Below are 10,189 nucleotides of genomic sequence, written 5' to 3'. Positions count from 1 at the left end.
GGTGGCCACAGTTGGTAGAATTCTAATAAACATTTTTAATTTTTACCATTTGGAAGATTGGTAGAATTCTTAATTGTTTGTTAGATTTTTCTAAATATAGAAATATGGATTATTCCGTTTGTATTTATAAGACACTTGACGAAACTTCTTGTCGGGTTTTCCTTTCTTATAAAATAATCGCACTTTTTTGCATTTTGCCCAGAATCCCTGCCAACATATTTTGCACGTATCCCAATAAACACAGGATGAGCGTTTTTCAAATGCAACACCTCTTCAGTTTGAGGGTAAATATCATTTTCAATATAAATTCAACTTGACTTGAAAAAGCTCATCTTCAATTAATCTTCAAATTGTTTGCGAATTACAACCAATTTGGCAAAATGTTGACGAAAACTTTGAAAATGTGTTGAAGATAATTGGAGAAAACTTTGACAAAACACTACCTTGAAATGCAACGAAAAAACCACATGGTTTTCAATACTACTTTGGACAACAAAGTTCGTGGAAGAAATAAAAAAATGTGGAAATTTTTTAATAATCAATTGAAATTGCTTATAATAATTGGTAAGTAAAACTAAAACACGAAATGAAAACTTTAAGGAAGTCACTAAACTCAAATCTCTTTGCAGACAACTAAAATATTTGGATGCTGATTCTTGGACACATTAAGAGGCTGGCCGATGAAAAATGGTAGTGGCTTATCGAGAAGAGAAAGTTTCCATAAATCAAAGTGCAACCAAAAAAACTTGGTATTTATGCTTTTCCATATCAACAACTACTGGATGATAATTCGCAATTCACAAAATAACAAATTAAACCGATGATGCGATATAAATTAAACTATCGATGTGATATAGTTTAATTTATATCGCATCATCGGTTTAATTTGTTATTTTGTGAATTGAAATTGCTGGAAATTAATCCAATTATCTGGACATCAAGTTCCTGAAAATTGCCAGTATTTTAATAACAACAATTTTGTAACACCAACGTTCTTGAGGAAATCACGAAGTACGTGGTCAGTTGGAAGAAATACAAATTGGTAAGTCAAAATAAAAAGTGAAATGAAAACATAATGGAAATCACAAAACTCGATTGTTTTGCAGAAAACTAAAATCATTGAATGGTATATTCTTGGAAGATGTTGGCCGATGAAAAACCGATGAAGGAAACAACAAAGAAAAGTTTTCAGAAAACTTACAAAGTGCAACCAATTAAAACAAAGTGCAACAATTCCTATATCGAGAACTTCTGGATGAAAATGTGCATCATCGGTTTAATTTGTTATTTTGTGAATTGAAATTGCTGGAAATTTATTCCAATTATCTGGTCATCAAGTTCCTGAAAATTGCCAGTATTTTAATAACAATTTTGTAACACCAACGTCTTGAGGAAATCACGAAGTACGTGGTCAGTTGGAAGAAATACAAATTGGTAAGTCAAAATAAAAAGTGAAATGAAAACATAATGGAAATCACAAATCATTGGATGGTATATTCTTGGAAGATGTTGGCCGATGAAAAACCGATGAAGGGAACAACAAAGAAAAGTTTTCAGAAAACTTGCAAAGTGCAATCATTTAAACCAAAGTGCAACAATTCCTATATCAAGAACTTCTGGATGAAAATGTGCATTACATCAATTTACATCCCGTCATCAGTTTGATATTTTGTGATTTCCTCTTGCTGGAATCTATTCTAACACACAAGCCAGCAAGTTCCTCGATAGTAATTATTTCAAATTGCCAGCATATTAATGACACCAACATTATGGAGGAAATGGAATTATACATGTAAAAATGTTTAAGATATTTAAAGTTGTATTCATAGTTTTATTTATTAATACGTTTAATAAGATAATATATTATATATTATTAATGTTATTTTTAAGATTATTATATTTGTTAACAAAAAAAAATAATAAAATTTACAAAATCCCTAGAAATTTAGTATTGACTTTCAGTTAGAACTAGGATTGACTTTCATACAAATTGTGGTTTGAAAGTATTCGCAACAATGGTAATTTTTTATTTTTCTCACATTGAAAACTGTTTGAGAAATTATTGAGTAGCGATGCATTTCAATTTGAGGATTACAATTGAGAAATTATTGCTATTGTGTTGAATTTTACTGTTGAGGGTAATGTCTGTTTTTTGTTGAGAACGCGATTTTCTCAACAATTTCTCAACTTAAATATTACCCTAATCCTTTGAAAAAATGTTTGAAAAATTATTGAATTTTAGTATTTTTCAAACGTTTGTGTTTATTGGGATACGATACCCAAAAGTCCATTATAACCTGCCAAAATTTTTTGAATTTCCAAAACTCCAAAACTCGTTGCAAACTTACTACACCCAGAAAACAAATTCGTTGCCTCAACCGAATTATTTGCCAACCGAAAGCAGGTGGTTCCATCAACTATCAATGATATCTGTCAGCACAACTAACATTTGGCAATTGTAATTGCGTGGTAGTATGTTGGATCAACTTTGCATTGGTTGTCGCAATCTCATATTAATTGTTTTGTTTGTTGGTGCAACCGCCCTCGATTTTCTTTATTATTATCCTAACCAAATTCCAATATTAAATGAAAGGGCAGATTATATTCACCCAGAAAACAAATTCGTTGCCTCAACCGAATTATTTGCCAACCGAAAGCAGGTGGTTCCATCAACTATCAATGATATCTGTCAGCACAACTAACATTTGGCAATTGTAATTGCGTGGTAGTATGTTGGATCAACTTTGCATTGGTTGTCGCAATCTCATATTAATTGTTTTGTTTGTTGGTGCAACCGCCCTCGATTTTCTTTATTATTATCCTAACCAAATTCCAATATTAAATGAAAGGGCAGATTATATTGAGATTTTATTAATTTATTACAAGATTTACAATCATAATAAACTACGAGGATAAATACAAAAGGTGCTAGCAACAAAGGCTTTTGATCTACAGATATGTGAGATTAATTTACAATTTACAATTTTTTTATAGGTAATGTTTATATACCAATGACAGATGGTTATTAGGTTGCAATTATGTGGTCAAACTACAGAAACTAATTCGATATATGCTTGCCAGAAATTTCTTCCTTAATCCTCTAGATATAAATACAGATCGCCTTAGGCTCGTCCTGTATGCTTAATACTATAAAAAAAGCTCGCTTGCCGTAAAAAGTATTTGTGTTTGTTGGTGTATGAAGCCTGCAATTTTTACGGAAACTTTTGTAATATTCCTTTTTTATAAATCGGTGCGATACTTACCTGAAGGCAACTTCTTTTCTATGTGATAAACTTTATTCAATGTATTGCGGACTATTATCAAGTAAATGCTGTTCCCCGTTTTGCAAATTTTGTAGCGTCATACCATTTCGATGTTGATATAAATATTTATTTGTTGCAACAACTACCTTACGCCCGTGCTATAATTGAACTAAGATTCTATTAGTATACTCAACTTTTGGTTGTACCAACCATTTGTTGATTCCCATGATGTAGGCCTCACTATGCTGGTGGTTAGCTCAACAATTTTATGCAGCATAAAACCAAATTTATCGGCATTGGTTATTGTAACCAATTGAATGGTTATGGGAATTTCGTTTTGATCCTGTGAACTTTTTTATGGTCGTGTTGGATGTATAATGGGGAAAATAATCAAAACATTGTTCTTGTAACAAAAAATAAGTTACTGACATCATTTCCCCATTGTAATGATCGAATTGCAACCAACCATTTCTCTGGGTGTTGAGATTTTATTAATTTATTACAAGATTTACAATCATAATAAACTACGAGGATAAATACAAAAGGTGCTAGCAACAAAGGCTTTTGATCTACAGATATGTGAGATTAATTTACAATTTACAATTTTTTTATAGGTAATGTTTATATACCAATGACAGATGGTTATTAGGTTGCAATTATGTGGTCAAACTACAGAAACTAATTCGATATATGCTTGCCAGAAATTTCTTCCTTAATCCTCTAGATATAAATACAGATCGCCTTAGGCTCGTCCTGTATGCTTAATACTATAAAAAAAGCTCGCTTGCCGTAAAAAGTATTTGTGTTTGTTGGTGTATGAAGCCTGCAATTTTTACGGAAACTTTTGTAATATTCCTTTTTTATAAATCGGTGCGATACTTACCTGAAGGCAACTTCTTTTCTATGTGATAAACTTTATTCAATGTATTGCGGACTATTATCAAGTAAATGCTGTTCCCCGTTTTGCAAATTTTGTAGCGTCATACCATTTCGATGTTGATATAAATATTTATTTGTTGCAACAACTACCTTACGCCCGTGCTATAATTGAACTAAGATTCTATTAGTATACTCAACTTTTGGTTGTACCAACCATTTGTTGATTCCCATGATGTAGGCCTCACTATGCTGGTGGTTAGCTCAACAATTTTATGCAGCATAAAACCAAATTTATCGGCATTGGTTATTGTAACCAATTGAATGGTTATGGGAATTTCGTTTTGATCCTGTGAACTTTTTTATGGTCGTGTTGGATGTATAATGGGGAAAATAATCAAAACATTGTTCTTGTAACAAAAAATAAGTTACTGACATCATTTCCCCATTGTAATGATCGAATTGCAACCAACCATTTCTCTGGGTGCACTTTTTTTCATTTTGCCCGGAAAATGTACTTTTTAGGTTCTTTTCTAAAAAAACAGACAAAAGTGCGAAAAGGCTTCGAATTCTTTTGTTAAAATTGCGCCACGCATAGAGGCAAAGTGCGAGCATTTTCAGCACCGCCGACAAACGAGAGTGCTGCGATTGCCCTGTTTCCTTTTTTGAATTCTTTTCTGCCCGCTGAAACGACAGCATTTTGTAGGTTGCTGGCAACATTTTAAAAATACGCATTCTGTACAGACAAAATGAAGGCAAAGCACTTTTTCGGAAAAGAAAACACCATTACAGTGTGTCAGATCGACACGACTTGTCGGCGATGACTAAATAATCGGTAAATGTGTTATCGATCTCATAGACATGCAGCAGTATCGATTATGCCTTCGACTGCATCCCAATAAACACAGGATGAGCGTTTTTCAAATGCAACAACTTTTCAGTTTGAGGGTAAATATAATTTTCAACATAAATTCAACTTGACTTAAAATAGCTTATCTTCAATACATCTTCAAATTGTTTGCGAATTACTTCTAATTTGCAAAAATGTTGACGAAATCTTTGAAAAGGTGTTGAAGATAATATGAGAAAACTTTGACAAAATACTACCCTAAAATGCAACGAAAAAACCATGTGGTTTTCAATACTTTATTGTGCAACGAAGTTCGTGGTCAATTGCAAGAAATAAAAAAAAATGGAAAATTTTAGACAAATAACCAAATAGTTTATAAAAATAGGTAAGTGAAAATAAAAAATGAAATAAAACTTTAAGGAATGTATATCTCTTTGCAGAAAACTAAAATTATGGATTCTACGTTCTTGAAAACATTAAAAAGCTGACCGATGAAAAAATGGTGGACAATTAACTGAAATCTTTGGATGCTACTTTCTTGCAAACAATAAGAAGCTGACCAATGAAAAATGAGTGGCGTATCGACAAGAAAAAGTTTCCAGAAACATTACAAGTGCAACCAATTAAAATTGTTAAAAACAACAAATTGTTGAAATCAACAACTTCTGGATGAAAATGTGCATCACATCGTCAGTTTAATTCATATGCTATTATCAGTTTAAAATGGATATTTTGTGAATTCCTTCTGCTGGAAATCAATTCTAACACGCGGTCCAGTACGTTCCTAATTTCAAATTGCCCGCATGTTAATAAAAGGAAGGAACCAAAAGGAAGGAAATCGAATTATCAATGCAAAAGGGTTTACTAATAATGTTTAAGATATTTAAAGTTTTGTTGTTTGTTTTTTTTTTTGTTCTTATTTGTTGATATGTTCAATAAGATTATTATTTATCAATTGGTATTGTAGTGTATTAGTATATATTTTATTTCGATAAAAATGAATAAATTATACAAAATTCATAGAATTTTGGCTTTGACTTTCAATTTGAAGTGGGGATATCATTCATACAAATTTAGGTTGAAAAGTATTTCCAACGATGTTAGTTTTGAATTTGACTCGCATCGAAAATTGTTTGACAAATTATTGAGTAGCGATGCATTACAATTTGAGGATAACACTTGAGATATTATTGCTAATGTGTTGAATTTCTCTGTTGAGGGTAATGTCTGTTTTTTGTTGAGAACGCGATTTTCTCAACAATTTCTCAACTTGAATATTACCCTAATACTTCGAAAAAATGTTTGAAAAATTGTTGAAATTTAGAATTTTTCAAACGTTTGTGTTTATTGGGATTTCAGTCGATCGATAGAGCTCGTTCGACATACAGAAACAGCCCAATAAACACAAACGTTTGAAAAATGCTAAATTTCAACAATTTTTCAAACATTTTTTCAAAGTATTAGGGTAATATTCAAGTTGAGAAATTGTTGAGAAAATCGCGTTCTCAACAAAAAACAGACATTACCCTCAACAGAGAAATTCAACACATTAGCAATAATATCTCAAGTGTTATCCTCAAATTGTAATGCATCGCTACTCAATAATTTGTCAAACAATTTTCGATGCGAGTCAAATTCAAAACTAACATCGTTGGAAATACTTTTCAACCTAAATTTGTATGAATGATATCCCCACTTCAAATTGAAAGTCAAAGCCAAAATTCTATGAATTTTGTATAATTTATTCATTTTTATCGAAATAAAATATATACTAATACACTACAATACCAATTGATAAATAATAATCTTATTGAACATATCAACAAATAAGAACAAAAAAAAAAAAAAAAAACAAACAACAAAACTTTAAATATCTTAAACATTATTAGTAAACCCTTTTGCATTGATAATTCGATTTCCTTCCTTTTGGTTCCTTCCTTTTATTAACATGCGGGCAATTTGAAATTAGGAACGTACTGGACCGCGTGTTAGAATTGATTTCCAGCAGAAGGAATTCACAAAATATCCATTTTAAACTGATAATAGCATATGAATTAAACTGACGATGTGATGCACATTTTCATCCAGAAGTTGTTGATTTCAACAATTTGTTGTTTTTAACAATTTTAATTGGTTGCACTTGTAATGTTTCTGGAAACTTTTTCTTGTCGATACGCCACTCATTTTTCATTGGTCAGCTTCTTATTGTTTGCAAGAAAGTAGCATCCAAAGATTTCAGTTAATTGTCCACCATTTTTTCATCGGTCAGCTTTTTAATGTTTTCAAGAACGTAGAATCCATAATTTTAGTTTTCTGCAAAGAGATATACATTCCTTAAAGTTTTATTTCATTTTTTATTTTCACTTACCTATTTTTATAAACTATTTGGTTATTTGTCTAAAATTTTCCATTTTTTTTTATTTCTTGCAATTGACCACGAACTTCGTTGCACAATAAAGTATTGAAAACCACATGGTTTTTTCGTTGCATTTTAGGGTAGTATTTTGTCAAAGTTTTCTCATATTATCTTCAACACCTTTTCAAAGATTTCGTCAACATTTTTGCAAATTAGAAGTAATTCGCAAACAATTTGAAGATGTATTGAAGATAAGCTATTTTAAGTCAAGTTGAATTTATGTTGAAAATTATATTTACCCTCAAACTGAAAAGTTGTTGCATTTGAAAAACGCTCATCCTGTGTTTATTGGGAGGCTGTGATATTCTGTAATGCGCTTTAGAGACTATCAGTTATTCCGGACGGAATGTTGGTGTTTGTAAAGAATCTTATAGTGTGTCGGATCGATACGACTTGTCGGCGATGACTAAATAATCGGTAAATGTGTTATCGATCCCATAAACATGCAGCAGAATCGATTATGCCTTCGGACTTAACTTATAATGTGCACAATATATGGGATATATTCGACGCGAGCACTGTCGTCCGGAATAACTGATAATCTGTAAAGCGCATAAAGGGCATAAATCAAAATCAAGGATGAATTCATGATTTGTACGATAAATCTATGGGTCTGAATAAACCACATTTCAAATAACTTGGACAAATACAAATATTTTGTCGGCGGTATACCGCATACTGAGCAACTTCGTAGTCAGTGTTAAACAGTCCGAATCTGTCATTTTTGCGGTTGAAAAAAATTTACTCGATAATTTGAACAAATCAATAATCAATAAGTGGCTGATTTTCCAAAGAGAATTAGCTTACTACTCTTACCGAGGATCTGGTGGGTAACACAGTCACAATGTTTTGTGAATTGCCTGAATTATTGAAGCCTCCACCTTAAAATCCTGTGAAATAATCGGAATATCCTTCACGCACACACATACATATACTAATTATAAGTTTATTTTTGGCTACGGTAGAATTATGTTTTTGTTTTCTATTTATGTATTAGTTAGATTTTTTATTTTATTTTTTCCGATCACTGAGTGTATCCAATAGACTCATTGTCCTTTTGATGTAATTACCTCTCCGTTTTCTTTTCTCCTGTACATGTAACACCTATGTACGAAATCAATTACAGCAATCCCTCGATTTACGTCGCATCGGTTTACGTTGTTTCGATTTACGTTGTCAAATTTTTTGTTCCATCAACTTCAATTTACGTCGTCGATTTTTTTGCCACTGTATCAGAAACGCCTTCCTAACGCCTAAAATAAGTATCAACGATGATGATATAATTTTTTTTTCTGAAATTCTTACCGAAATTACTGAATTACCTTTATTTTTGAAGTTTTTTATTAAATACACGCACATGCATACATAAATGGACTTAGGAGTAAGTATGAGCAATTTTTAATTCGCTTTACGTCGTTTCGATTAACGTCGTCAAATTCCGGAACCAATCGACGTAAATCGAGGGATTACTGTATATACAACTCTATTTGTAGAATGTAATTTATAAATTACTGGTATCTGTTGTAATTATTTGTTCCAAAGGATTCAATATTGCAATGTCTTATCATATGTAATGTCACAAAATTAAATGAAATATTATTTAATTTAAAACAAAGAGAATTTACATATCCGTAAATACACACCTTTTCCAAAAGCTGTTAGATTATTAGTGGAGGATGGTTAATTGCCAATTTTTGTTTGCTTCTGTAATTTTTATATTTAGTATGTTATTTTTTACTTATATGCAAATAAATTATTTTTAATTATTATTTTTTTCTTTAATTTTTATTTTCATAGAAATAAACAACTTTTCTTTATAAGTATATTTGTTCTTTTATTTTAATCGGCATTCGTTTTTCTTGGCTTTGATACTTAGTAGTACGTCAATGCTGGTACCGGGGCTCAACAAAGAAGTTTCACTTGCTTCGAGGCTTATTTCCTATCACTTCAATTTGTAGGCCTACTCATAGAGATCCCAAGTTCCTTGAACTCATACAAAACCAGAGGGTCGCTGACGTTAAAAGTCGAAGCACTTAATAACTTTATTCGCACGAAATTTAGCATTATTTTAAGGACGGAATAAAGAACTGAAAACTTCTCTTTCAATTACTGTATTGTATTGTTCGTCATGAGGAATCACATGGTCTAATTGGACATCAATTCAAAATTAGATCTCAAGAATTTGTTTCATGCTCTACAACCTAACATAACAATTATTTGTCTGTTTAGAGCGTTAGAGGACTAAAGGTCCATGTATCCAAATTAACTAACTCTGCAACTATGACGATGTTCATTCACCCTTAAACAATTCTGAGTAAATATGAGTTGGGACGGTGGATTAAGAACATCTTCCAGTGCTTTTCTTTATAATTCCAACCCTCACACCTTTGAGATTGAGCCATATTTATTACAGCTTATATTTGTTTTATTGCAAATGGATCAATAGAGAACATCAGATTATAGTCCCAAGAGCATTGGCAGGGCAAGAAGATGATTGAATTGTTATTATTATAAAAGAAAATGCTAGACACCAATCTACACAAGCCTATATACATGTTTCATCCCCGACTAGAGCGAATTTCCACAGATCGGGCGGGCTGCAACCACCGTGCAACGTCTTTTCTAATAAATGCAATCACTTAACCTTATTTATATTTTATTTCGGTTTGTTACGACACAGCAACAAATTGAAATCTATTTTTAGGCGCACGCTGAATTGGTTTCTATTGCTGCTTATATTTTCTTATCAACGTTGATGGCATTTTCTATGATTATCATTTGATA

At 31.6% G+C, this 10,189-nt stretch overlaps 2 long non-coding RNA genes across 4 annotated transcripts; one reads left to right on the top strand and one right to left on the bottom strand.

Annotated features, from left to right (window-relative positions):
* Positions 1-75: 75 nt before the first annotated feature.
* LOC142242872 (uncharacterized) lies at positions 76-1,826 on the top strand. The gene is made up of 3 exons (XR_012724224.1): positions 76-564; positions 630-1,042; positions 1,107-1,826. It is a non-coding gene; the product is annotated as an uncharacterized LOC142242872 (long non-coding RNA).
* Positions 1,827-2,846: 1,020 nt separating this feature from the next.
* LOC142222072 (uncharacterized) lies at positions 2,847-4,940 on the bottom strand. 3 transcript variants are annotated; one of them, XR_012718254.1, is made up of 4 exons: positions 4,147-4,940; positions 3,474-4,086; positions 3,264-3,421; positions 2,847-3,203 (listed from the first exon to the last, which is right to left on the bottom strand). It is a non-coding gene; the product is annotated as an uncharacterized LOC142222072 (long non-coding RNA). The 3 variants fall into 3 exon arrangements; XR_012718255.1 differs by having other exon boundaries at positions 2,848-3,203; positions 3,264-4,086; positions 4,147-4,304; positions 4,357-4,940; XR_012718253.1 differs by having other exon boundaries at positions 2,848-3,203; positions 3,264-4,086.
* Between the last annotated feature and the right edge of the window lie 5,249 nt (positions 4,941-10,189).

The sequence above is a fragment of the Haematobia irritans genome, chromosome 1 (assembly GCF_050003625.1).
Source record: "Haematobia irritans isolate KBUSLIRL chromosome 1, ASM5000362v1, whole genome shotgun sequence".
NCBI classification, from domain to species: domain Eukaryota; kingdom Metazoa; phylum Arthropoda; class Insecta; order Diptera; family Muscidae; genus Haematobia; species Haematobia irritans.
The sequence above is the reverse complement of the archived record's forward strand: the minus strand, read 5'-3'. Positions and strand labels throughout refer to the sequence as shown.